Consider the following 6846-nt stretch of genomic DNA (forward strand, 5'->3'; position numbering starts at 1 on the left):
CTCCCCCTTAGGCCGCTGTAGCGATTACGCTCTCTACGGCCTGCAGTCGGAGGGTCGCTGCGGACTGAAAACACGGCACCGGCCGGAGCCGGAGGAGCTGTAGGCCAAATGGATGCGCCTACCAGGATCCCGGGACCCTTCACCGCTCGAGGCCGGAGAGAGGAAACGAAACACGCGGGAACCGGTGGGGGAGGGAGGGAACTAGCGGAAAGTGTCATGGCGGCCTCGCTCTGGGATCACGTGCCCCCGGTCCGCCTCTATACTTCCGGTCACGTGCCCTCAGACTCCTCGCAGCCAGCGATGGAGGCGAGACCCCCCAGTAACAGAGGCGGTAGCGACGGCTGCAGTCACTGGCTCTCGGTCTCTTCCCAGCAGCGGCTCTAAGAAGCGCAGCGGAACTCTACTCTCTTCTGCCCAGTTACTTGCTCCCTGCCCAGAGCTGTAGCTTTCATCTGGTAAGTTGAGACCGAAGAATGGGGGTAGGTGGGTGGGTGACGAGCTGACAGGCCCGGGGGCCGCAGGACGGCGCGGAATCTACCCCTTTCCCCCCTTTCCCAAGCGTCGCTGTCGCCGTCGCCACGACACCCGAGACTGCCGTCTCGTTTGTCCTTCTTATCCCAAGGCGGGGGAGGCGATCCCTAATCTACTTGCCCAAGGGAAGCCTGCTTTTCCACTGAGAGCGGATATTTGAGGGTTTACCCAAAGCCAGATTTGGCTCATGAGAAACAAGTGGAAGCCTCTCCTAGGCAGAGAAGTCCTTCACTTTAGGAAATGTGCTGTTGAGGCTCGGTTTCTATAAGAGAAAAGCTCTCACCTTGGCGTCCGCACACCTTTTGCTTCCGCCTGTCAATCCTACCGCTCTTAAATGCCTTCTTAACGTGCCAATCCACACACCCAGTTGTGGTCATACCCAATTTGATTGTCGTGTAATGATAAAAAATAGACGATCAGTACCTGCAGATATGTAATTATTTTATAGACTCCCCGGTGTCCTCAGAGGCTAAATCGACTAAGGAGGTGTATCCAATTGACTCTTTTAACGTCCATTTTAACGTCTGTAAAATGGGGATGAGAGAAGAAGATATAAACATTTACATATTGTCCATTCAAAGACCCAATTTTAAAAACATTTTTTTAAGTGAATGGTTTGAAATACACCTTTTCTTTCTTTTCTTTTCTTTTTTTTTTTGGAATTTGAGTGTCACTCTTTGTCGCCCAGGCTGGAGTGCACACTCCTAGCCTCCGCAGTCTCGACCTACTGGGCTCAGGCAGTCCTTCCACCTCAGCCTTCCAAGTAGCATGCCACCACTCCTGCTTAGTTTTCAGTTGATTTATTGTAGAGACAAGGTCTCACCAAGTTGCCCAGGGTGGTCCCAAACCCCCCAACTAAGGCATGAAATACACCTTTCAATCAGTATTGACTCTATACAAACCAACATCTAGACTTAAAAATTCTTCTCCAGATTTGTGATTTTCAAACATTTTAAAGGAGTAGAACAGTGTCTCTCCATGAATTCTTACCTGGAACTCCAGTGTATAAAGCATTGTGCTCTGGTGAAACTGAGTTTAGGATGGCCGGGCCCCACCAGCTCAGCCACTTGTCTATCCTGGAAGCATCTCATTGGGACACAGTTTGAAATGACTGATTTGGGGTTTGGTAATTAGGCCAAAGTCACCAGCTTTAGGGTTTTTATTCTTTTCTTTCTTTCTAAACTAAAGTCGCCAGCTCTAAGGTTTTTATTCTTTTCTTTCTTTCTCTTTTTTTTTTTGCAGCAGAATCTCACTCTCTCACCCAGACTGGAGTACAGTGGTACAGTGACCATGCACTGGAGCCTCAACCTCATGGGCTCTAGTGATCCTCTTGACTCAGCCTATAGATTTGCTAGGACTACAAGTGGTGCTTTTTTTGTTGTTGTTAGAGATGGGGACTCTTTATGTTGCCCAGGCTGGTCTCCAACTCCTGACCTCATGCAGTCCTCCCCCTTTGGCCTCCCAAAGTACTGGGATTGCAGGCATGAGTCACAGTGCCTGACCCAACCCTAAAATTTTTTTAAAGCTTAAACCCAGAGCAATTGAGATGGAAAGGTCACAACAGAAGGGAAGATAATCTTTGGTAGCAGGTCTCTGGCTTGCAGGACTGAAGGACTTTGGAGAGAACTTTGTACCTACCTAAATTCCTCTTTCAGAAAAGAAGAGAGATAGTCTGTCACTCTCATTCAGCTGACCTTTAGTAGTGCAGCAGGTTGATCAGAGTCTCTCTTAGGTGATATTAAATGCATGTTGCAGGCCAGTGAAATAACTCATGCCTGTAATCCCAGCACTTTGCAAGGCTGAGAGGATTGCCTGAGTCCAGGATTTCAAGATCAACCTGGGTAATATGTTTAGACCCCATCTCTACAATAAATAAAAAAAAATTAGCTGGCGGTGATGGCGCATGCCTGTAATACCAGCTACTTGGAAGGCTGAGGTAGAAGGATTGCCTGAGCCCAGCAGGTTGAGGCTGCGGTAGCCTTGAGCGTGTCACTGCACTCCAGCCTGGGTGACTGAGTGAGACTCTGACTCAAAATACACACACACACATACACACACACACAAATACTGCAGTACAAATGTTTTTTTAAAAAAGCCCAAGCAAATCCAGAGAAGGCTCTTAAAAAATACTAGGAGATTGTTACAGTCAAAAGGAGAAGTACTGAAGCAGTTGGGGAAGAGGAAAATTAAAAAAATAGTGAAGCTGGCTAGGCATGGTGGCTTATCCCTCTAATCCCAGCAATTTCAGAGGCCAAGGCAGGAGGATTGCTTGAGCCCAGGAGTTCGAGACCAGCCCGGGCAACATAGTGAGACCTTGTATTTACAAAAAAAATCAAAAAATTAGCTAGGCATTGTAATGTGCTTCTGTAGTCCCTTGGGAAGCTGAGGCAGATGCCTGAGCACAGGATATCAAGGCCGTGGTAAACAGTGAGCATGTGACTATACTCCAGCCGGGGTGACAGAGTGAGACCCTAACTCAAAATAGATATATATAGTGAAGCGAGCAGCGCTAGTCAGTTGTGAACGCTTCCTTGTGTATACTGCCCTCAAGGCTTGTATCTTCTCCCTGCCAGTATCAGCATGTGTTTTTCCATCTTATAACCTTTGTGCTACTGATTTTTTCCCCTGCTGTCAGAATGTTGAGTGTTCCTAGCATTTTGGCCACTATTTGCTGCTGCTAGAGATGTCTTTGTGCCCTTCCTCCTTTCTCATTCTTGCCTTCAGTGTGGCAGTGTCAGGCATTGATCTAATAGTTCCTCTTTTTCCCACTTTGATTACCAACTGATTACTGTTATCTCAATTTGGGTGATGTACTCTTGTCAGCATGGAGTATTATTAGTGAATATGAGCACAGTTTCCTCTATCATGCATCTCTGTCGCATTTTCCTTCTCCCACCTCTTCCCTGCACTACTGTAAGGTGAAAAAGTGCTTAGTCTTAAGAGCACCACATCGGTTATTCTTCTTAATATCTTCCTTGTCTGTGAACCTATCCTTAAAACAGTACATTTTGGTCACTCTTGACATACTTCTAACTGTCATTCCCTGTAATGCTGATTTGTAAAAACATTTTTGGATTGCTTCATGACAAGCAGCATTCCAAATCTCTAATTTTTTTTATGCAGGCAGATACAGCAGCTCTCTTTAGTAATCCTCCTGTTGGAGGGTGCTAATGAATTTATATTTCACTTGTTGCCTTTTTATCCAATCTCTGCACATTGGAAAAGAGAATGTATATAGTGCAAATGCAGAGATGCAATAATTTAAAGATTTCTATTCAACAATTTCAAAATTTTCCTATCACTTTCCTTATAAGGGCAAGATTTGGTCATTGGAATCTGTGAGAAATCTGTGAAGTGAGAGTTATAGTAATTCCTGGAGTGTAGCCAAGGATGTTTCTGAAAGGGCTTCTTGTTTTATCTTATCAGAAGTGTGTTCTTTTTTGCTTCTTTTGTTTTGTTTTTGAGCTGGAGTCTCACACTCACCCAGGCTAGGATGCAGTGGCATGCTAATGGCCATTGCAGCCTCAACTTGCTGGGCTCAGGCGATCCTTCCACCTCAGCCTTCCAAGTAGCTGGAACCACAGGCGTGCACTACCACACCCAGCTTATTTTTGGATTTATTGTAGAGATGAGATCTCACCAAGTTGCCCAGGCTGGTCTTGAACCCCTGAGCTCAGGCAATCCTCTTGCCTCAGCCTCCCAAAGTGCTGGGATTACAAGCTTGAGCCATCACATCCAGCCAAGATTGTAGTCTTTTAATAACAAAGATCTTAAATGAGTCATATATTTACTGGACTCTTACTATGGGCCAAACACTGTATTACTGGGTGCTATATTGCAGAGAACACAACACATCTGGCCTCTGCCCTTCCTTATGAAGCCTGAATCTATCAGAGGACATGTACATTAAAAGAATTACATTAAAAAATTAATCACAGTTGTGGTGTTATAAAGAGAATGATAGGAGACCTTAGCTGGTAACTTTGAAGCTTAAAGTAGACTGAAAAAATAATGAGTAAAAACCAGTTCATGAGAAGGAAAGAGAATGTACAAGGACTCAGAGCAAGGCATGTGCATTTAGCTTTGGGCAAACAAATTTGTAACTGCAAATGGATTAATGCCTTTACTAGAGGATATTGCTATTTAAAGAAGCCTTGTGACAGATTATTTCATAAAGTAAGTAATCTTTTAAGTAAAGCTGTGTCTTCATTGGCCTGATCTGTTTAAATGTAACCTACACCAATTTTCATAAAATATTCTATGACTCTTATACAGTTATACTGGCAAGAAGTGTCTGCCACCCAACAAATACCCTTCAAGAAAATATTTGGAAATCACAGAAGCCATTGTAGGATCGCCCCAGTGACTCTGTTAAACCTCTTAAAATTGGTCCTTGAAAATTAATGGGCATTACACGTGACCAGTGACATTTACCAAACAAATTAGTTGTGAGGCAATTGACCTATTGTGCTCAATGTTCAATAAATTATCTCTGAGTTTTTTTTTTAAGTACCCCAAAAGTAATTTTGACATAAATGGTTTTACATGTTGTATATGTTTCCCAGTTGATTTAGTCAGTTCTATTGCTCTAATGTATTGTCCACTTTACAACTTCTCTCTTCACCCATCTTTCCTTCCTTACCTTCCCAACTCAGAAAGATTTTTCTGTTCTTTTGCAATGCTAACTCTTTTCATTTGTACCTATAAGCCCAGTTATTTGGGGACTTGTTCTGTCAGCTGTCCTTGCTCACTGCTTTTCTCCCAACTATTGACATACTTTAAATGATCCTATAATTATCTACTAACTTCTTTCTAGACCCTCCCTATCCTTCTCTGATTTTAATTCATGTTTCCTGAAATGTGATTTGTGTGATATGCAGTACAATTTCATAATCTACACAGTGGATTTTAAAAAATACAGTAGTTACGTGTTTATTACAATGAATATTAGAAAATCAATATTAGTTAAACTAACAATTCTATAGAATTTTTTAAATGTCTTTCTTAAATTAAAAATACGGGTGACACATACTGCAGAAATTGAAAATAAACTATTGCAAATAGAGACAGTTTTAATTTTTACACATCTAACACTTTCCCATGTTACCTTGTAAACATTTGGTTTGATAGGTAGTAAACTTGGGAAGACATTTTAAATAACTGCTTCATTACATAGTAATTTATTATAGATCGTCCTGAAAGCAAAAAAGAACATTTAAATCACCTGTATTTTTATCACCATAGGTAATTGCTATTAAATTTGGTATCTATCCCTCCAGTTATATATATGCAAATTCACATTGTAGAACTTCAAGATCAGTCTGACCCATATTCAAAGCCAGCTCTGCTGCTACTTTGATGCTCTAGGAAAGTGTCTTGGTTTCTCAAATCCAGTTTTCTTATCTTCAAAACGGAACTAATAATAGAACCTTCTTCATTGGATTATTAACTGGGGATTCAATGAGATAATGCCTACAAATAACTTAATCCGGCGCCTGACACATATTAAGCATTTGATAAATTTTAGATTTTTTTTTTTTTTTTTGAGTTAGAGTCTCACTCTGTCACCCAGACTGGAGTACAGTGGCCATTCCTGGCCACTGCAGCCTTGACCTGCTAGCTCTGGCGATCCTTCCACCTCAGCCTTCCAAGTAGCTGGAACTACAGGCGCACACTACCACGCCCAGCTAATTTTTGATTTATTGTAGAGATGATGTCTCGCCAAGTTGCCCAGGAGGGTCTCAAACCCGCAGGCTCAGGCAATCCACTCACCTCAGCCTCCCCAAGCGAGGGATTACAGGCTGAGCCACCGAGCCCAGCTAAATTTTAGATTTTTAAAATTTTAATAATATGAAACCTTAACTACTTCACGTTTTTTGGGGTTTGGGTTTTTTTGACTTTGATTGCTCAACAGTTTATCTTTTCATGTCATTAAGTAATCTTAAAACTTTTTAAACTTTAAGCAACTATAACCCTCTGATTGAAGTCTCAGCCTAAGAGGACATCAAATGAGCCTGTTAAAAAATGGTATTGTCTAGGCTTGGTGGCTAGCACCTGTAATCCTAGCACTTTGAGAAGGCTGAGAGGGGGAGGTTGCCTGAACCCAGGAGTTCAAGACCAGCTTAGGCAACATAGCGAGACCTTATTTCTACAAAAAAGTTCAAAAAAATTAGCCAGGTATGGTGGCACACCTCTGTGGTCCCAACTACTCAGGAAGCTGAGGTGGGAGGATTGCCTGAGCCCAGAAGGTTGAGGCTGGGGTAAGCCTGCATTATACCATCACACTCCAACTGGGAGACAGAGTGAGATCCTCGA

General features: G+C 42.7%; 1 protein-coding gene across 2 annotated transcripts in view; it reads left to right on the forward strand.

The window, feature by feature from the left end:
- The window catches only part of GTF2H1 (general transcription factor IIH subunit 1), a 44802-nt gene continuing 37956 nt past the window's right edge, over window positions 1-6846 (forward strand). Inside the window, exon 1 of one of the 2 annotated variants that reach the window (XM_008062829.2) lies at window positions 1-455. The gene's annotated coding sequence lies outside the window, so the exon portion shown is untranslated. The remainder of the gene's footprint in view (window positions 456-6846) is intronic. The other variant, XM_021714884.1, reaches the window with a different exon arrangement.

The sequence above is a fragment of the Carlito syrichta genome, unplaced genomic scaffold (assembly GCF_000164805.1).
Source record: "Carlito syrichta isolate Samal-C Ts95f unplaced genomic scaffold, Tarsius_syrichta-2.0.1 Scaffold305865, whole genome shotgun sequence".
NCBI lineage: Eukaryota > Metazoa > Chordata > Mammalia > Primates > Tarsiidae > Carlito > Carlito syrichta.